The sequence below is a fragment of the Haemaphysalis longicornis genome, unplaced genomic scaffold (assembly GCF_048455015.1).
Source record: "Haemaphysalis longicornis isolate Haplotype H1 unplaced genomic scaffold, Haemaphysalis longicornis Haplotype H1 scaffold_10, whole genome shotgun sequence".
NCBI lineage: Eukaryota > Metazoa > Arthropoda > Arachnida > Ixodida > Ixodidae > Haemaphysalis > Haemaphysalis longicornis.
In genome coordinates, this window is record NW_027526204.1 from 33,737,969 (window position 1) to 33,760,606 (window position 22,638).

The following is a 22,638-nucleotide window of genomic DNA, read 5'->3' on the forward strand; positions in this document are numbered from 1 at the left end:
AAATATAGTAGGCCCGGGTGCATTCATCATATTGTCATGCTCTGACGGGAGAACAGTATCGGAGAACAGTAGAAAACCCCGTTGAATTTTTAATTGCCACTTTGTGTCGGTGAATATAGAGAAGCATGGCATAACATGTTTTGTGCCAGGATAGTGCATAAGGGGAATTATATCACTATTTGTTTTTTTGACGCACCCCGTGAGACAACCTATTTTTGGAGAGTGGGCCATTGCTGGTGATACTGAACTGCCTATTATTCTGCTTACGATGAACTATGTATACACATTCACATTTTGTTTAAGAATTACCGGAGCGCTGGTCCGCAGTAGACAATGCTGAATTATGAAACCTGGGATTTGAATAGTATTTCAAGGGTGAAGAGCCTTTTTTCCAGACGCGAATTCAAATAGTCAGTTGTTTGTTTAATCTACTATTTGTGAACGGCTTCCCATAAAAGAGGCAGTAAAATACAAAATCACTGGTTGAAAAGTGGCCGTTGGTGTTCAGGCTGGCTGGAAAAATTACACATTTTTTACTGCTACACTTTTGCGGCGCTACCTTTCTCGCGTGTTGTGGGGCAGTAAGAGACAGACTTCAGAAGACGACGCAAATAGTAGTTCATGCGCCCCCCACTCTATGTTGTGACTATATAAAAGTCTTTTGTTGATACAATGAGGTACATGTTGCCCTTCCAGGAAGTTGGTTTTCAAAGTACATTAGTTAGGAAGCACAATGGTAATAAACGAATGGGTGGGAGTTTAGAAGACACATTTCGGGAGCCACAGCAGAAAATCAGGACGCCGTCGCACGGTCTCACCCGAGATATGGAGTACCTCGGAAAAATATGGTGAATAGTAGAGAAGAACGCTTTGGCTGTTTAGAGGATGCTCAAGACAAGAAAAAGCGCTTACTGCATTTACGGCGTGAAATAATGGGTGTGGGGAGATTATGTGGAAGTGGAAGCCACTCCAACTGACCCACCCGGCTATGTTTAGAATAGCCACAAGCCAACATAGCTATTTGGTGTCGGTGATTACATCATGGCGCTTGAAAACCACAAAATAAAAATCTGATAAATACTCTATACATAATAACAGAAATACACGAAATTCAATATGCTCAAACAATTCACTAGATGTGAAGGTCATAAACGAATTCCTGGTGAGATTAAAGATAACAATTTTCCTTGACGAAGAAACATTTGCGAAATAAGTTTAAGGGACCTGCCAGATAAATACGGCTGCATCGTATGCCGAAACTGCCAGCTGAATCGCAATGTGGTTTCAAAGAAAAACAAGGTAATCTCTCAATCGAACCCCGACAGAAACGTCCGTAAAGCATGCAACCTAGTGGAATGCTTGAAATTCCTAACGTCCTTTCATCCATCAAGATAACTTCAAACTGAGGTCGTATTTATTACAATAAAAAGTCAAACATTGGTCAATGTTGAATGCATGCAGCAGCAAAACGCTTTCTTGTTAGATTACAAAATAGTTTTGTAAGTAGATATGGGGGTATAATCAGGCTTCTGCTGTAAAAATCGCTTAAAATAAAGAAGTCCTGTCTTGTGTAGAATAGAGGGTAGGCACCAATGCATGCAGTTAATTTAGTTATAAACATATAATGTACATCAAACAGCGCATGTCGCATTCGAGATGGCGACCACTGAAAACCATCAATGCTTAAAGCATATTTCTGTTGGGTGGCTTTTTTAATGGCATGCTAGTTGGCTAACGAAGTATAATGTCAAACGCACGTATGCTATTGGGGGTGTTGGAAGAAACTACACCATTGCGGAAATAAAAAAAATTTAGAAATGTTTTTCGCATTTAATGCATTTCTGCGCCATGGTTATGATAATGCCAACATGAATCGCTGTTGTCGCTATGAGTTCGGAATGAACTAACTTATAGTAGTTACGATGTACTTAAATTATACGGAATTGCCTAGTTACCCACTGAAGTTGGTCGGTGGCTAACTTGTTGCGCAGATGAGCCGAAGGATTGTCGTTCGATACCGGCCTCCGTGCTTTGTGTGGATGATAAAAAGAAAAACGCACTTTTGTAGGGATTTCAACACATGGTAACAACATCCAGGTGGTCCAAATAAGTTAGTTGACCTGCACTTCGTCTCGCCTCATCGCCCAGCAGGAGCATCGGCCCGTTGTAGCCTTCTTCAACCCACTTTTTTGAGTACGGGTGTCAAAGTAATTATGGGTTCCTATAAATCTCTAATTAAACATAGTTTTCCTGCTGAACTGCAAGCAAACACTACTTACCTTTTTGGGCTGCTTCAAAGCAGCAGGTGAAGGAGAATACAAAATATTATGAGGACAACATCCGTCAAGTAACTCTCTAGTGATTTGCAAACATCGTGGCCTTAATTGCCCAAAAAAAAGCTTGCAGTCCTAAGGCCAGGTTCAGACTCCTCAGGGTTCGTATACGGGAACTTGTTGATTAGAAAAAGTACCTCAAAAGTGGTATCCTAATCAAGGCATTATCCTTGCCGAGTTCCTATAACGTTTCTCTCGCGCTTACTGAAACGATTGTGATCTACTGCGCCCACTGCGCGGATCGCTTGCCCACCGATGGACCTTCAGCCGGCCTGCCTGCGAAGGGTCGTTGCACTTCGTTTGGCGAGTTGAAAATTAGGCCGCCCCGACAAGATGAGCTACAGAACATTGGTGCTAACGTCGTTTCTCATTGATGGACGAATGTTTTCTTGGACATTATTATTAACAGATTATGTATGGAATCAACACATGATGTGATTTATATGTGCTGGTATGATTGGTTGAAATTTAAAACTGAGGAATCTCCAAAAATCCCATTGGGGAGCTCCACAGTTTTTAGTAGCCTAACATGTTGGGAGCCACAACATCCTAGGGAAATGTAATCGAGCTTTAGGCAGAATTTCCCAACTGTTCAATTTAGAAGCCAAAAACACTCTATTTTTAAGATATAAATTCTGCTTAATTTTTTTTGCGGCGTAATTTGATTTATACTAAGGCTGTGTCTAGCGTTCCGTCCAGACGGAACGATACAGAAGTGCTAAAGTTCCGTCCAGACGGAACGGAGCTCTGCTGGTTATTCTTCCGTCCAGACGGAATACAATTGAGAGATTAGCGTTCCGTCCAGAAGGAGACGGCGTGAAATTTGTACAGTTCCGTCCAGACGAAAGCAAAACCGGCTGATTAGACGCCGTGCTCACTCTTCAGATTTGGTGTAGAGGGTGCACCTCCGACCACGACCGGCTATATTTTGCCGGTCGTGCCTCCGACAATGGCGCACCTGTACCGGGTTCGATTCCCCCCGAACGTGCTTTATTTTTCTTTTTCTTTTTTTGCGCGGTTGTGCCAGCGTGTAGTAACAGCTAACTTCGCGCCCACTTTACAATTGACGCAGTGAGAGCAGTCGGTCTTCATTTCGCACTCAACCGGCCGCTCCGCTACCGCTCACTATGAGTCAAGGCCGACGTATCCATCGCCAGAGTTCCGATCATCTGTAGTTCGTAATGGTGATTACTAATTATGGTTATTCTTGCTAGTCAATGAGCGGAAGCGGTTCATTCGGCTGGATAAATATTAAGAAAGACTGGTCGCGCTGCTCCTTGTGAAGCGGGCGTGGTCGAGCTTGGCGGTTCGTTTTACGGCCGATCATCTCATTGAGAGTGATTATAAATTAAATGTGAGTCTGGCTAGTCAATGAGCGGAAGCGGTTTCACCGGTCGGGTAAAAATTAACAAATGCGATCGGACCTATACCCTAGTTACACATGCACAGTTCACCACGGTTAAGCGAACCGCGGTTAGAAAAAACCGCAGTTTGCTGCGTTACACGACAAACAAAACTGCGGTTACCCCGCTAACTGTGGTTAATGCACACTGAGCTTGGCCACCTCAGTTCGGCCATGGGTCACGCTAACCGCAGATCCCGCAGCCGCAGTGCTCAAAATCGCACAAGTCAGTTGGGACGCAAGTAGCGGCACATCAGCGGAGGTGAAAAAAAAAATCACCTGGCGTTCGGAGGAGACGAAGGTTCTCAAATAGCGGGCGACCCAAAGCTGCCCCCAAGAGGCGCTTGCGTTCTTTGCGTCGCTCTCGTAGCCAGCGTGACTGCCAGTCAGCAGCGGCTCGATTCCCTATCCACCCGATCAACTAAGACAAAAGCCGTGCTAAATTTGTCAATTCCGCGCGTCGTTCGCCATAGCAGACAATCATGGTGCGTTTTCAGCACTCGGAAACGATCGGCGCGCACGTCGACCGTGTCTGCAAACATGCCAGCGCGCCTGCCCGCACGGCACTGAAACCGGCTCGAACCGGCACAGACCATGGCAGCAACAGCTTGTCGCCGCTCTTCGAAATCAATCTGATCGCGGAAAAGAAATTCCACATGCGAGAAAGTGGATGTTAGTGTGGTGAAAAATTGTGCTATGGATTCTAATTCGCAGTTGTAGAGATAGCGGCGGACCGGCGGTCAAATATCCATCACGATGCTAAGCCTAAAGTTCCCAACACCGAGCAAACGCGAGAAAACCAAGCCGGTTGCGAGCTGTTGTGGAAGCCCCTCTCCTAAATCTCGCCGCACGCGAGTGCGTTGCCTTTGGGTCTGAAGCGACTGTTTTAACGATATTTTCTTTTATCTACACTGCTTCAATTTCGTTTTTTATTGTGAAGTCCAAAGTGTGTTATTTATTTTTGTTACGCTCACAACCAAGTGACCGCAGTCACCACACCTAAAATTTCGCATGTAACAGCCAAAACCGCAGTTTGCGAAAACCGCGGTTAAGGCTTAGTAACTACGGTTAGACTTAACTTGGGTTACCTCTGCTGAGCCTCCATGCAAACTCTAACTCCGTCAAACGGAACTCCAAGCCGCTACCTCGACCACGCCGCTTCACAACAAGCAGTGAGAGCAGTCTTTCTTGATATTTATCCAGCCGAATGAACCGCTTCCGCTCATTCACTAGCCAGAATAACTGTTAATCTGTAGTCACCATTACGAACTACAGATGATCGGAACTCTGGCGATAGATACGTCGGCCTTGGCTCATACTGAGCGGTAGCGGAGCGGCCGGTTGAGTGCAAAATCAAGACCGACTGCTCTCACTGCGTCAATTGTAAAGTGGGCGCGAAGTTAGCTGTTACTACACGCTGGCACAACCGCGCAAAAAAAAGAGAAATAAAGCATGTTCGGGGGGAATCGAACCCTGTACAGGTGCGCCATTGTCGGAGGCGCAGCCTCTACACCAAATCTGAAGAGTGAGCATGCCGTCTAATCAGCCGGTTTTGCTTTCGTCTGGACGGAACTGTACAAATTTCACGCCGTCTCCGTCAGGACGGAACGCTAAGCTCTCAATTGTATTTCGTCTGGACGGAAGGATAACCCGCAGAGCTCCGTTCCGTCTGGACGGAACTTTAGCACTTGTATATCGTTCCGTCTGGACGGAACGCTAGACACAGCCTTATACTAAATCTAATTAAGCCAAAAGTCTAGCCTTGATATTCGAGGATGGAGGGGTTAAAAATCTGTTTTTATTTGAACGCTTTATTTTGGGATTGAGAGACAATACACTCCTCCAAAATGTTTCTCAACCTGTGTCACCTCGTCACCTGTGTCACCTTGTTTTTCTTTTAAACCACATTGCGATTCAGCTGGCAGCATCGGCATGCGATGCAGTTGTATTTATCTGGCAGGTCCTTTGAACATTCCTCGCACATGTTTCTTGGTCAAGGGAAATTGTTATCTTTAGGCTCGCCTGGAATTCTTTTATGACCTTCACAGCTAGTGAATTGTTTGAGCATATTTAGGTTCGTGCATTTCGGTTATTATGTGTGCAGTAGTTATTAGAGGTGAATTCTGTGGTTTCCAAAACACCATAATATAATTACCGACACGAAAAAGCTATGTTGGCTTGCTGCTATTCTATGGGTGAAATCACGTGGACACGCATTGTTCTGTAGCCATTTTTAAGACATCTTACCAAGAGCAATGTAGTTCGACACGCATTACGCCTGCAAGGTGGTGCAAATAGTACTCTTTGCGCACTTGCAAGAGTGGCTGACTGTATCTAGAAATTTTATTGATATACTGATGCTGCTTTCCTTGTTTACGGGAAGTTTATTTTAAAGATATATCACTTGGGAGATACAGTGGTAAAAAAGGGGAGCTGGATGTTTAGAAAACACAAGGCTTGCGCTTTCTTAGTGAGGAAACAATTTTTACTGATCAGAATCAAGTCTGCGTCGTGCAGTCTTATCCGAGATTTGGCGTATTACAATAAAAACGTGGTAAATAACAGTCAAATTAAGATTTTGCTGTTTACGTGTCACTCGAGAGGTGTAGCAGAGTTTACGGTTTTTACAGCCCTAATAAAGGGTATCATGGAAAAAATCTGTGGAATGCAAGCCCCACCAAGCAAGCCGCCAGGCCATGTTTAGGGTAGCACCAGGCGAACGTAGCCGTTTGGTGTCCGTGACAACATAATAGTCTGTAAAAAACACAACATAAAAACTTGATAACACCTTGATTAAAATAAAAGTAACACACAAAGCTTTAGAACCTCAAACAAGTCACTATCTCTACAAGTTCTGTCGGATGCTAGGGAGGCGCGTTTGTGCTTGTCATGGAGGTTTTCAAGGCTAGTTTAAAGATAACATATTACCTCAACAAATAAATTACTTCGGGAATCTTTTCAAGAAACTGCAAGCTAAATATGACTGCATCGCATGTCGACGCTGCAAGCAGAAGGGCAATGTCGTACGAAAGAAAATCAAACTGATCTCTTAATCATTCCACGAGACAAAAGTAATGTAAGAATGCGATGCAGGAGCGCGTTTGAGAATTTAGGTATTAAGGCTGGTGGTCGGGCGCTTTCGTTTCGACGTTGTTGCTTGAGCACTTCGTCCCTTTCTAGCTTGGCTGCTCTTTCGTAAGCCATATCCAGTGAGCTGACCGGGTGATTCCTGCTTGCCAGTGTGGACTTTAGTCTATGAGGTATTTTATATAGTCTGTGTTATCACTGCATACTCTTCTTAGTCTGGTAGCCTGTCCTACAAAGATACCTTGTTTGCAGGGTCGTGGGTGATGACTAGTGTAGTCTAGGTACTGTTGTCTTTCCGTTGGGTTCCTATAAAGCGTGGTTTTCAGTTTACCATTGTCAAGAACAACAGTGGTGTCTAGGAAGTTCACTTGTTTATGTGAGTGCTGGAATGGGAACCTAATGGCCGGATGCGAAGAATTAAGATGCGAAATAAAACTTTCTAGGGCTGTGCGGCCATGCTCCGAAATTATGAAGATGTCATCTATGTATCGAAGGTAAACCTTTGGGTTGAGGGGGAAAGACTCTAAGAAGGAAGCTTCAAGTTGTCCTATAAAAATGTTGGCGTATCTGGGTGCCAAAGGAGTGCCCATGCTGGTTCCATAAACTTGCAACTAGTTAGATGAGTCGAAGTCGAAATAGTTGAGAGTTAGAACTAATTATAGTAAAGTAATGTAGACTTCCAATGCATGTTGGTGCCAGTTTTCTTTTAAGGCCATTGATGTAGTTGCTATTGATTCGGTGAGGGGAATGTTCGTATAGAGGGCGGATAGGTCGAGCGTGACCAGAAGGGCGTCATTCCGTATTTGCCCACCATCGTTTATTGCTATTAATATGCGGAAGAAGTGTGGGGTGTCCTGAACAAATGAAGGAAGAGAAGTCAGAATGTCGGCCAAATGCTGATTCAGAAACACAGATAATGCTTCCGTAGGGGTGTTGCTGTTAGAAATGCTAGGATGTGCTAGGTTAAATGCCTCAGTGAATGTGAAGAGCTCCGCGTCACCGTGCTGCCAGATCATGAATATGTTTTCAATATAACTTTTATAGTACTGTGGCCTAAAATTTGAGAGGTAGGAAAGTTTGATTCGAGGTGAGACATAATGATGTTGGCGCAGTTGGGTCGGATTTTAGTTCACATTGACGTTCCGCGGACTTGCACCAAATGGGCCCCATCAAACTAAAAAGTGTTAAGTTCAATAGACAGAATACCCAATAGATAGAAAATAATTGCCAATAGACAGAAAAAAAGAAGCAGGTCGTTGAAGATTCAAGGAAACGCTAGCAAATTCCTCCCTGATACCAATAGTTCGCGACCGACATTTGTAGTGAAATAACCTACAAAAGGGTACGGCCAGTACTTATTTAAATTTGGACGGAGACGATATGATGAATTCTACGTCCTTGCCGGATGCTGCCTAGGGCAAGAAACAGCTATTTGGTACTGAACAAGGATCGCTTGACTCTTGCAAACAAGCAAGTTTCATCCCTATGTTCCACTAGCCCATGCAAAGCTACCATGGACTACTTCTGCTCGCTTGCTAATTTGACAAAGGCATACGGTCACCTAGAAAGGTGCAGCATCGAATTAAAGGAATCTAGTTTTCCTGTGAAGGAAGATTATGTGCGGGCCACAGTTAAGACACAACGGCACAAATGAACTTCGTCCACGCTTTTTCAATCCGTATAACAAGACATGTTTAGTTGGAGCTGGCATTGCAAACATAGAGCTCCGTCACCGGCCCGACCATGAACACAAAAATGATGGCATGTTGACATTGTATCTGAGTCAGTGTGAGTGAAATTTCTTGAGTTGCTGAAATACAGAATGTGAGTTTTATTGCAATAATAGTCATTCCTTGATACATGCCGGAAACTACGAAGTTTTCTCATTCAAACTGTATGGAACCACACTTTTGAACAAATAATTTGTTGATCAGCTCGGTTTGTATTGTATCCTGATGTGGGTGTACGATTCTATTAAAGAAAAATAAATTGTTGCGTGAGTGCACGGGCCGGGGTACGATCTCAAAAAACATTGGTTATATTTAGGGGGTGATTTCCATTAAAACGAATTCCTTTCGCTTCCTATTTCGAAGTCCCTACCTTGTAAGGTTTAGTTTGTGTGTGAAATAAATTACGCTCCGCTTGCTTTTTTTCTTGTTTTGTTGTATATAATAACGACGCGAGTGCATGTACAAATCGGTGCCTTTGTCAATAATGCTCTGTTGGAACTGACAGCTTGTACTGGCATCATCTTTCTGTGCCTGTCCCTTTATCGCACTACAAAAAGTAGGGGATTACGCCCACCAAATGCCGGGAACTCAAACTCAGAGAAGTAAAATGAAAAGTTATCGTGAGAACCTAAAAAGCAGTGTTGTAGCGTTTGAAGGACGCGCTGTTTATTTCCAGTGTACTGCGACGCCAAAAGACGACCCCAGCAACAATCCACGTGACTGGTGTTCGTGCCTCTGATTGGTAGAATCAGCTTTAAAAGAACCCTGAAATTTTCCTTGCGACATTTCCATCCGCTGAGTTGTTCAACTTTCAGATCGCCGAGTGAGCAAAACAGCATTGTGGTAAGCATGCTCAAATTTCTTCTCAGTGCATGTGAGAAAGTTTATAGGGCAAAGTGATTTTCGAATGTTAAAGCAGCCATGGCTGCTGATCCTGCAACTGCGGTTAAAGTGCAACCAGACGCGTATAAATCTTATGCATCAACGATATAATTTTTTGAAGTTCGACTTTTAACATAGCCTAACTTAGTGGAAATGGCCGTAATGCGTTCGTATTTTTCGTAGAATTGTTTGCAGAAATTGGTTCATGTTTGCTGCATTGAATAAAAGTGCGTCCTAAAACGAACAGCAGGGAGCCGAAGTTCAATCACTGTTGAGGCTTTTGCAAGATACTCTTACGAAATGAATATAAATAAAATACTAATTATTTTTTCTGTCCCGCCTTGGTTGCTCAGTGGCTAAGGCGTTGTTCTGATGCGCCCAATGACGCGGGTTCGCATCCCGCCGCGGTGGTCGTTTTTGGGAAAAAGGCGAAAAGCGAAAACTTCCTTGTGTCTCAGATTTCGTCGCAACTTAAGGATATTCAGGTGGTGCAATGTAAACCGGAGCCCTCCACTACAGCGCGCCTCATAACCTGTGTAGCATCGGGGCTTTAGCACCACAATCAATAATTCAATCAATCAATCAATCAATCAATCAATCAATCAATCAATCAATCAATCAATCAATCAATCAATCAATCAATCAATCAATCAACCACTCAATCAATCAATAAATCAATCAATCAACCAATCAATCCATCAATCAATCAATTTTCCTGTTAGATTTCGTTAGCAAAGAATAAATAAATGCCCTATTATATTTTCGTACACACTCTAATTGCTGTGTACCTTTGTGTACTCGCACTATTGTATTTTAGCTTAGTCATTCTTGCTTTATTTACTAGCGGACTTTTAAATTCGCCATAGCCTTTTCCGCAATGGCAAGAGAGTATTAAAAATACTTTCATTGTATATGTGCCTTTCATGTATGTTGCTCTTACTGCGACAATGATTGCAGTAAACGCACCCAATTTCTGCTTGGCGCATCATTTCTGAAGAATTTATTGAGAAACATATCGGTAGATATAACACCGTGGTCGGCTGAGGAGGAAAATATCTTTCAGGAAGTTTAAAATTGCGCGTTTTAGCTATGGACAGTTATCGCCATCTACCGGCGTTTAGTGATACTGTGTTCGTCCGCAAGGCGAGCGCAAAGCTCCTGAACCACAGTGCACTTTCTGCCGCTTTGCCAGTAGAAGACACGCTTACATCTGCTGGATTCTTACACGCTTCAGAGGCGGCGATAGCTCTCGCGAGCGCTTTTCGTCAAGCCCCCACCTTTTGGCATATATTAAGGAATGAGACACGCTTTTAAGACACACTTCTTCACACAGTACAGTAGCCTTAATAGTTTAGAGTCATTTCTTGGCAATAATAAAAGACGAACCCTATTTTGCCCCACGTTTATAGCTGGCTAAAAGAAAAACCACTTTTACAAAAATGGTGTTTGTAAGGGACTTTTCGTGTTCATGCCGTTTTCAACAAACAGCCGGCTTTAGGTTGTACTCGCGTGTTGTTTCTTATATTTCTGGAAGCCTATAGTAAAAACAAGCAAACTGAGCTCTCCCTAGCTATTAGAAAAGCAATGTTTTCAAATGTCACAGTAATGGGCAGTTTAAAAGAACCATCTAAGGGTTTTGATTTACAGAGCGGATAGCATCATGGAGTTCGCCTAGATATGTAGAAATAAGCTATTCACGTGTAATGCCTGCCTGATAATTGCAATTTTCAACCGAAAAAGCTGATTTCCGCCAAACAAGAATAACCTACGTTTGCGTGATTACGAAACCTGAGAGGTTTTATGTTTGAACCGTGTGTTTTCAAAATGGTCGTTTCGATGGGAGATTTCCTTGTACACGGTGGGTGTTAAACGTTCATGAAGATATCATCAACGGTCATTTATTCCAAGGTTTTGTTTTTAAAAGGCGTCCTTAGTTTTTGTTCACGGTGCATACCAAGTTGTGCTGTTGTAGTTTTCAGAACAAATGCAATCTTACGGCTCCTTACCCATGCGGTACGATTGCATGTGTAGTATGTTCACAAACTGTTTTCCAAAAAGTGACCCTCGAATTGTGAATCAGCCGAAGCCAGTTTTAAAATTTCTAGGGTGCAGCATATATAGTGATCAGCATATTGTGCTGCATTATTCGGGCGCGGATAAAAAATAGTCTACAGGCAAGTTCTGGTAAGCATATCTTATTATCTTTATTTGTGGTGCAAAAATGAATACTTCGGTGGAGTCATATTTTCTGTTTAAGCACTTGTTAGAGACCATATTATTAAAGGGTTGTGATGGGACTGAGAAGGCTAATTTGGGTTTTGCTATAGATTTTCAGATGCCTTATGGTGACGATGATTCTTTTCGTGGCAATAATGGCACAAGTGGATGTGCCAAAGGGATGCCTCGGTGAAGCAGTAAAATTTGAAGAATGTTTCTATGCGTATATACAATTTCACAGATCGACTTGCAGACACACACCAACATACACAATGACACAAACACGCGCACTCGCAAGTCCCCCCCACCCCACACACACACCACACGCACCTACACATATGCACGCCCACATACAGGCACACGAACACGCACACACACACCCGCAGAGGCATACACACACAAACACGGACACCCACGCACACGCACAAATACACACAGACACACTCACACACATACACATGCAAGCGCACACTGATGAACACGCATACGCGCAGGAACACACACATGAGCACACACGGAAACGCGCGCCCATGAATACCTGAAAAATACATCTCTTCTCCTGTTAACCGCGGGTCCAGAAGCCGTGTTATAGGTACATTGTATTTGGTTTTCCTATGCGTCCGTCTTCGTACTAATTTTAGGCTTACGGGTGGTGTCTGCGAATGTTTTACAATACATTCCGTGTCTAGTATTTGCTGTAGGTTGTAATTAGAAAACCATTTTAAGAGTACAAGCATGTGTATCAGCCAATTACCACTTCAAATTGAGCTTTACCTTCTGTTTTGGCCCCCACGCGGTCCTAAGAAGGCAGAAGAAGGGTATTCAGTTTTGCCAAAATTTGTCCTGCGAAATTCTGAATAATGCAACAGCCTCAAGTGGGTACCTCGAGACTTCAAAAGGAAAACGCAATGTTCACGCATGCTGGAGGACATACGCTGAAGGGGTCACTTTGTGCTGCAATAAATCTCAATCGTAGTAAAATGGATCAATAAAATAAATAAAGAAAATGAAAAAAAATAAATCAATAAAATTTGGGAGATTTCGAGGCGTAGTTATAGAAGATAACCTTGTATCTAAGAGGTTTGAAAAAATCTTTACCATTCGTATACAAGTCTTAAATGTTGCGACATGCAAACACTTTTTAAAGCTTCAGGACCAATTACGCCCTACATAAGACAACAGCAGCGATGTAGCACGCAGGGAGGGAAACACTACAGTATTTGAACGCTTTACAGAATAGTAACGCTAAAAACTACGCTGCACCGTATTATAACACGTGCAGCAGCGACAAAAAAATAAAACTTGTGCAAACCAAAACCTCGTAAAACAGTGAACTGGTGAACGGTGACCGGTGAGCCAAACGTGCATCAAAACCCTAAGGTACAAATAAACCCAATTACAATAACGCCTAAAAATGTGCATCAGCACCGTTAGTACTTTGTTTGGAATTACTGCTATAGAAACGTTACTCTCGTCCACTGTGTTTCAAAGTATCGGTGAGGAACACAAAAAAACTGGTAACAATAATTGATGCAAAAAAGGGCAGTTGAAAATGACAGTGGCGTACACAGTTAGCTATATCACGACGAACCAGCTGAAACATGTGCAGAAAACGACACTGTTATTGGCGACTACAGGACCCTTAAACTTTGAAAACAGTCTAAACTTATAAAGTCATGTCAAGTTAAGAATAAAACTAAAATCTTTAGGAAGTAGCACCAACGTGTATAAGTACCTTTTTTAAATCCGAAATAGGGAGCATACATTCAGGCTTCTGCAAGTAGCAGGGCACCCCCACCGGAGTGGATGGCGGGAAAATATTAAAGACCAACCACCTTTCTTCAGCATACTTTGTAGTCTCGATACATTACTTGGCTTACGTTTACGGCTTGATTAGAATAAGTGTCGTGGTGGTGTGGCTGTATCTGCATCGTCACGTTCCACGCTATTCTATTTAGGGCGCTACAGTCTCGGACACGAAATAAAGGAAGGCAGGCGCTAGGGATGATAAATCATTGTAATCAAGCTACTTGTTAGCGAGATAGAAGTGTTTTGCAGAATTTAAAAAGAAAATCTTTGAAGCAAAAGTTTTCAGTTTTGTTTTGAAAGGGTTGTTTTAGCTTCAACAAAATAAAAGGACGTTTAATCGGTGGGCACATCTTTTCACATTACCACATAAAAGACATTTGCGATGTTGTCAATGGGCTATCCTAAATGCAACAGGCGCTCAGCAACATTTTATGCTTTCTTCAGTGCTCCCTTGAAAAGCAAGACTGCTGCGACAAGTTCTGCCCACCAGCCCCTTTCAGAAAGGAGGGCTTCTGCAGTCTCTACTAGGGAGAGTGTGCGGAGGCTGAAATGGCTGTGAGAGGTGCCTGCTTCACAACAGCGTTACAAGAATGTCAGAGCAATAAAGAAAGAGCCTCGACGTGACTCTTTATCAGTGCTATTATGAATTGCTTGTGGGCGTGAGCCTTTTTCAGTCGTGTAAACACTCGGAAAGGGATGGTGCCAGAGCTGAAATATTTGGCCTCATGAGTGCTTTGGTCATATAAAAAACCGCTGACCGCTGAATAAATATCACCAACCTAAACAAACAGAGGGTTTTTGGTGTTGCAATGCGTTGTAGGGGCATTCTGGTCAGCTGCTCCGACCAAAGGCAGGCGCACTCGTAGCAACGTCCTCGTTGGCCGAACCACGAGTAACGGTTACGCTTTGGCACTATTGCGAAGACTCCCGCTGACGCTTTCTGCTTCCCTCTTTACACGTTAACACCGGCAGTTTAAAGCAGTCTTGTTCAACAATTCCTTGAGGAATAATATCTGGCAGCTAACAAAATGTGTAGCCTTAACACCGTAAGAGGTATGTGCATTACGCAGGCCAAATGTATTACTTTTCTTTTTACCTGACACCCCAAAACACCGTGTTAACCGCCATGGCGGAAAACCACACCTCCAAAAACTGGCCAGCGCTGGAAAAATAGATGCCGAAGCGCCATCCGCCCAATCGGGGATGCTCCGAGGATTATCGTGAAGACGACGAAAGACCAACTCGAATGTTGATTCCCACGAGCTCGTTCCGGCTGGGCCTGCGCTCGGCCACATTGCCTTACGCTTTCGCCTTCGAATAAACCCCCACGACCAACTACCATCGTTACTGCTATTCTCCTTTGCAATATATAGCCTTTTTCACCTCAATCTGCTTTCTCAGATTTACAGTGGCCCTTAGCGTTTCAGTAAAACCGGTCGGGTACGCATACTAACACTTCATAAGAATTCCTTCAACAATGAAAACCAACGTGGTGCAATACACAAGGAATGACAAATGCGCTGCAGCCAGGACTATTTAGATTGTTTTGAACGTCTCTGTTGATTCCCTGTTCACTCAGCTGACTTCGGCACTAAGTGAAAGGAAAAATGGAGTGGAGTGTAAAAAGAAATTTTGAAGCTGTTATTTTAGGGCGCAGCCCTTTGGCGGCCGTTTCTGGGCTCAGCAGCGTCACCGTCCTAACTGAGTGAATGATGACAAGACGACCGGTGGAAGAAATTCTGTGCCCGAGGACGCGGGTTCGATTCCCGCCAGCGGTAGCCGTTTTCCTGATGGAACAAACATCCCCCCGCGAGGGGCACGATCAAATGCACAACATTTCCGGGGGCGCACGACGTTAAGTAGTTTGCGTTACGGTTATGTTGTTGCACATTGTGGCAACTGCTGACGAGAGAGCGCGGCGATGAGTGGGTTCCAGCCTCGCTGACAGCCGTCTTTATCACGCCACGATCGCGCCACGCGCGCGCGATGCTGACGTCATGATCACGCCACAGACGTTGTTGATCCCGCGACGCGCACGCCCCCACCTGTTGGGCGCGAACCGACCGCGGAGAGAGCGCGCGATGCGAGCGGAGAGTAGGCGAGGAGGAGCGGGGCTGACGAGATAGCGCGGCGATGAGCGCGTTCCAGCCTCGTCGACAACCGCCTTTATCACGCCACGATCGCGCCGCCAGGGCGCACTTGCGAGCAATGCGGACAACTACGGACGCCAAGAACGGGTGACATGGCGAGTTAAAGAAATGCTCCCCATTTAAAAATTTGGTGATACAGTAAACTTTGTAGGAATCGAACGAAACAAAATATGCTCGGCAAACCTAATAATGAATGCCAAAGGTCCGCGGAGTGGTTTCTGAAGCGGAAAGATTGCGCTTTATGCTGCAAGTCTCAGTCGCACAGCCACAGACCATTGCTGCTTCCGTCCACTATCCGGTGTCGGCGATTCCGTCGATGATAGCTGTTTTTACGGCCGAAGCAAGCAAAACCAGCTGGGTGGGAAAATTTGGAGTGATTCAACAAATAGTGGGAGCCTACCGTACAGTACATGGATTTCCGTAATATTCACCCTTTTTTGGCCAGCGGGGTAAGTATATCCCACTTTCTGTTGGGTGAGCCGTAAGCAATGGCTTGCCCCATTGTTACGGGTCACTAATTTCACCTGGCGACTGTAGCATAACATTCCAAAAGGACTTTCGTAATGTTGCCGCTGAGTGGAAGTACGCTCCAAGGCAAGCAGAATGCTTTGGTCTCTCACAAAGATTTTTCAATTTTTTGCGCTTTTGTCAGCTATTTTGTCAACTATGTTTTACGTTGTCAGTAACAACGTAAAACAACCAGTAGCTATTATGGTAATTTCTGAGAGTGTATGCGATTAGCTTCGCGGTAGAGCGGCGGCTGTTCATACCGCACCGGTGTTAATTTTTATAAGGGTAACAAAATTATCTCCCGGAAGGAGATGCCATTTCGCTGGAATAACGTCATTGCGATACGTCGACGCGTCCAATGCCTGCGCCCAAGAATCGGAGCGGCACATTCTTGTGGTGTTTCAAGTGCTCAACCAGCAAAACAAAATCCTCGGTAACTACACATTGAGTGTATAAATATCATCTTATGATCGCATTTATAAGATCTATGTCATTATTAGAGATATCTGGGCCAAGTATATAGCGGGAAATAGGGCTCCTACAAAGAGGACAAAGCGGTCCAGCGGCACATAGGGGCTCCACTTTAACAAAGTGACCCAACCGGACATTAGGACATACGGGAACCTCTTATTTTTCAGCATATAACACTTCTTAGCTTTAGTATCTGTTTTATTACATTGGTAAACCTGTATATAACGAAGTTTACAAAAATTCGCCATTTTTCGTTGCATCCAGGTTTTCTTTGCATGCAGACTTGGAGTTAAGGCTGTGCGAATGAAGGAGAAACGAAACCAGTCTGCTAGACAACAGTGACGGCGAACTCTCTATTCAATAATTTTTTTCATAGTCAAAACTGCGTGATTTGCGCCTGCTTCTTTCCCACAAGCTTAATCACTACATGGCACTCCAACGGAGTAAATTACGTAACCACTGAGTACGCGAACGTAACTCAAGTATACATTTGGCCTTTTGAGAATTTTTGGTGCGGTAACACGTTTCAAGGACAAAACGTAGGCTCAAAGGGCGCGTTTTTTGCGAACTTGGGGCTCTTCTACGCACACAAAATTGTTGATACGTTGCTTGCTGGGATCCTTTACCGGGCGACGGCGTTCATCTTTCTCGCTGGCGGAGAGGGCTTTTGAAATTTCGAGTTTGTCTTGACAAGACAATTTTTTTCTGGCAGTAGAACCGATACTACAGGTAGGGAGCAGCGGCGACGCGCCACTACACGCTTTGGGTCAGCCCGAGGACCTAATGGATACCGCACGCACACGTGGAAACGCACAGTAGTTTGCGGTGCACGCAAAAGTCGCTAAGCTAGAGCATTTGTCTAGTCTATTCTTCAGAAAAAATGGCGAAAAAGAATATCTCTTCAAGGTAGCAAAATTCGTTACGTCTTGGCTAACCACCGCAACGCCTTCGTTACATACAGGTCGCAAACACATGAGTTTCGATGTGGGTGGCAATAAGGAATGAAAAAACTTCGATCAATCCAGGAATTCCTTACGTAGACGTTTGTTACACCCAAGTTTAGTGTATTCAAAAAATTATAAATAGCTAAAGCAGAACGTTTTCAGCCTGATAATATTTATGTTCTTTTGTGTTCACCAAAGTGTTAGTGCTGCTTTAACACGTAGAAGCATACTCTTGATTTTTTATATTGACCGCCCTTTTTAACCACGCCTTCGCGTAAAACCTTGTTTGAAGTTTGTATATAATGTCATTGGTATTGTTGAGCGTATTTCGCAAAATTATAGGAGAAGAGTGTCTCCATGATCAATGTTTTTTTTTAGTCTAGCCACACAAGTGTAATAAACAAGGTGTTTGTGGTAATAATGATTGCCTTTTGTCCAAATTTCTGAAAAGTGCCATTTTGTTTCTTGCACGGCACTCCTATCGCGCTGCTTTGATATATCACCAGGAATGAAAGGTTAAGAAAGGTTTTGACAGTGGTTTTGTGGTGTCTATAAATGCGTAATTTTAGCGTTTAGGCTAGAATGAATCTATACATATTTATATATATAAATATATATAAATAAATATATATATATATATATATATATATATATATATATATATATATATATATATATATATATATATATGCTTTTAATTGGCTATTTAAAAATATCCCGCCATCTTTACGAAGTGAATGATAATAAGAGGGGCGCAGCTAAAATGCCTACCGGTAAAACAGTAAAACATTGTCCCGCACATCATATAAATATTGAACACGTTGTTATAGGTAATCTTGACGGCGCGCACCATCTGAATGAGAAAAGGACATCAGGCAAGTTAGTAGCCATGCTCGCGTTTCGGTTTGTAGCGCAGTGGGAACAGTGCCACGTACTTCCCTTCGCGGCGAGAGTGTCGTGGGATCGAAACCGGTCACCGCCGCGTCAAGACCACCACTGCTCGCTCGCAAAGCTTGAGACTTGCCACCGCTCCGTCGACAAGCCCGTCGACGACGTCGATGTTTGTGCTGATCGTGTAGGGCTTGTTTGGGACGATGAGAATCTCCATGGGTAAGTTGGCCAATTCGGTGTGTGACATTTTAGCCACCTTGGCCGTCGCCTTCTGCAGAGCGTATCGTGTCGCGCACCCCCCGGTACGTGTCTCGAGCTCGCAGACGACGAACGACCACCTCTTCTTTTTCCTCTCCTCCTTGTTGGGTAGCAACGAACGCGTTGAACATTTTGACCTCTTCATGCAATCTTTGGTTGGCCAATCCCTAGGGGTATCCTGCCACAATCATCATCAGTGGTATGTACACGGCACTACGAGGGACGGGACAGTGCCCGAGCGAGAGGAGCTTCGCCCCTAAAAATCGGCACATATATGAACACTGTTTAGTTGGAACCTTAGTTTTAGAATGTAGTTTGAGATCGTTATTTCGTTACCGAGTTGCCAGCATTGATTGTTTGGAACACTGTTGAGATCCACCCAGTCCTGTAGTTCACCCAATACACGTAAACAAATCGCTCACAGCAGCCTAAAGAGACACAGTAGCAAAATGCACGATTTTGAATAAAAATCGGCAGGTGGTTGTATCCGCAATTGTTTCCACAATTTTTACAGTCATCCTCCGCGTGCTCTCCGAGAAGTTTGCTTCAAAACATATAGAGTCGCGTTCTCGATTTTAAACGCATACTCAAACCCAACTCTACTTGCAATGCAACGGTTAGCTTCTAACCGCTTTCGCTACCAGATTATTGCTGTATTTATGAACCAAAAGCGAAAAATCGCGGCACACCTGCATTGCCTTACGCCTTAAAATATGCACTGCAGAGGTGCTATATGACACACTTTTCTAAAAAAATGTTTCGGCTGTAAAACACTTTTTAAAAATCCTCTTGAAATGTGTGGATGGCTATCTAGCCGCGTTAGGATGCTTGCCTGAAGAATTTGGTAATTTCAATGTATATTTCAAAATTGCTGGAGTTCTACTAACTGGCTGTCTGACCACGTTATTTTTCTTGAACGATCGTCATCTCTCGAGGTTATAACTTGCCTGATTTGTTGTTTTGTTATGAAATTGCCGCATTTCTGTTTCCCTACACGCGACGGCTGAGCAAGCGGTTGTGGGATTGATCAAGATCATTACCGCAGGGGGCAATGCCGCAGTGCTGTTATCGTGCGAGCCCATTAGCCCCCATCTGGGTATGCGTCATAGTGACTGTGAGAGGAGGACTGAAAGGAATGCGAGGAAGACGATCAAGACGCGTTCTGCCTGTTTGCCAGCGCGACTTCATCGCGGCCTAGTGTGTTTTTTCCGGTGTATGTACGCCATTAAACTCTCCTATTTCATTTTGCCCGTGACCATATGACCCGTGCGTTCTTGTATTTAGCCAATTCATAGTCGCTGGTCCAGTAGTTTTTTAAGAGAATTTACCTGCTATGTTCAGCTCTTGATGCCTGTGTGCCATCAAAAACAATAATAGTTTTGGTTTTCCCCTCATTTAAACAGGTCACGCACGCCTGCGTTTGAAGTTATTTCTATATATGTAAAACCTATGGGGCCTCTATTTACCACGTTAGAAGACTAACCGGTTGGTTTGCCTGCCTATGTTTTCGGACTATGATGATTAGCAAGGAAAGGTTTCACGCCCGAGGGGTCTTCGGACAATCTTTACGGATGGTGTTGGGAGCCTTCAATTCACTGGGAATATCTAATTAGTGGGTAGCCTTCATTTGCGGCAAATTTTATTCCTACGAATTATGAAAGGCGTCGCTTATATTCTTCCTGCTTGTTTTGCCAACAGTCAGAACCTTACTCATCAGCAGATTTTTCCTGAATGCACACGAAAAATACCCAACAATAGGTTGCGTTGTGTTCAGTTAACTGCACGTTCATCCGTAGTGATGGACGAGAAGAAGCGGAAGCTTTGCTAGAAGTTTCTTTCCCTTTGGCGGAACCCTAAGAAGTTTTTTACTGAATGCTTCTGTCAATTTAGAATGTTTTAAACATTTCGCGAGATCATTCATGTTTCTTATGTCATTTAGCGTAGGCAGTTGCAGCAGACTGTACATTTAAGGTTGTGCATTTTACTGTTTTTGTTTTCAAAGCAAAAGACCGCTGTTTATTTTGCAGCAGATGATGTCTTTTTTTGAGTATGTGTTTTTTTCTCCTTTATTAAAAAATGTACCACTTTTTTTGGCGCATTTTTGTCCCCTACAACAAATTGTTATTACGCTGCAAGAGCTGAATCCCTATATATATTCATTCATTAGTTTGCTTTCTATTGATTGGTGATTCGGCTTTATTCTAATTCTTAAGCAGTTATATGCTTTTGAATAAATCCAACGCCGCTGCTTCAATGGCAGCATCAGGCTGACGGGTTTTAACAAGATTGATATTATGTTTCTCGAAGCAAAGCATGTATGACACGTCCAGTTTCATGAGACATATTCTCAGGATAGACTCAGTATTATCCCAGATTACAGGCACAGTCTCAATAAAAACATCTCAGATCAGATTATCGTGGCTCTCAGGTAGCAAGTCTGTTAAAAGAAAATACAAGGGGAGTTGACCATTATACGCGTAGATAAACAGATTCCAGCAACGGCAAATGCAACGCTGGCGAAGGAATTCATCGTGCTAGCGAACATTGCCACAGGGACAAATCTAAAGAGGAGACAAACCACACGCTAGAACTTCAACTGAGTTTATTCCACATTAACAGGAAAACACCAATAATTACATGATATTTGAAGTGGTTATCATAAAAAAGAAGTGAAACAATATCGCTCATATCACAGGCAACTTTACAGCACCGGCCCCATATCAAATAGCGGAAGTTAAACCGACCCGTGCGAACAACCCAAACTCAATCACCTACCCCTCTCCAAAAAATTGTATTACTTTGCGGATAGCATCAAGGTTGATGCACTGACACATCCTCCCCCCTCTCTTGCTACCAAAAAAGCTTCCACAATGTCTCGGTCGGTTTGGGCAGACGACCTGTACATGATCCGTGTCTGGCAGAAATGTAGTGTGCAACGCATACACCTGCGGCAATGATCAGCCAGGTGGCCAGCCCCCATCTGCGCATTGACAGCCGCATGATGCTCTTTAAGCCTAACATGAGGGCACGTGCTGTGTGGCCAATTTAGTACTTTTTGCACGACAGCGGGATTCTGAAGACCACCCCCGGCGCAGAATTCATTAACCTGCTTGGGGGCCCTATTGCACAGCTGGGCTTGGTTTAGGGGTTGTTCACCCTACGCACCATCTTGGACAGCCTCTCAGGTGCCGAAAACACGACCTGTACACCACACTTCCCACCAACATTTTTTAGGCGGTGGGACAATTGGTGTACGTAAGGCAAGGCTACCACACGAACTATCTGCCTCTGGCGTTCAGAACCGGGCACGAGGTCTGTTTTGAGATCCTACACAGGGCCCTCTGCCACAGATGCCACCATTTCAGGTGAAAAAGCATCCGCTTTCAGTCTTTCCACTTGCTCCAGCAACCTAGCCTGCATTTTATGCTAGCAAGACCTGGCCAGCGGCGCCCTTAGAATGTTCTTTGCAATGTCTCGCTTCACAAGCTTCGAACGGGCTGACTGATAGGGTTGGATGCCCGTTTTATTACGCGGAGAGTACTGCCAACAAGGCTGATCCCCCCCAGGTGCAGGCGCACATCCAGAAACTGGCAGCAGCGCCTACAATACGTACAGTTTAAATGAGAGCCCGTAAAAATTCTTAAAATGTAGAGACAGTTGTTGCTTCGTCATTTCTTCCCTTACCCGAACCTCAATGAAATACAATGTGTTCTTCTGGGTGTCGCACTTTTTTCGGCTTGCGATAGTGACGTGGTTGTGCAGAAAGATGGGGTAAGAAACGATAGATGGGCTTGGTCTGGCAGCCATATCCCCCGTATCGATTTCACTTTAAAAGCGTTCTCCTCTTGAAACTGTATATTCGAGAGAGCGCTGGGTTAGGTGGCGTACTTATTCAATTCGCACCACTGTGCAAAAGCTCTACATAAATATGATAGATAAAGCGTGCCACAGCGC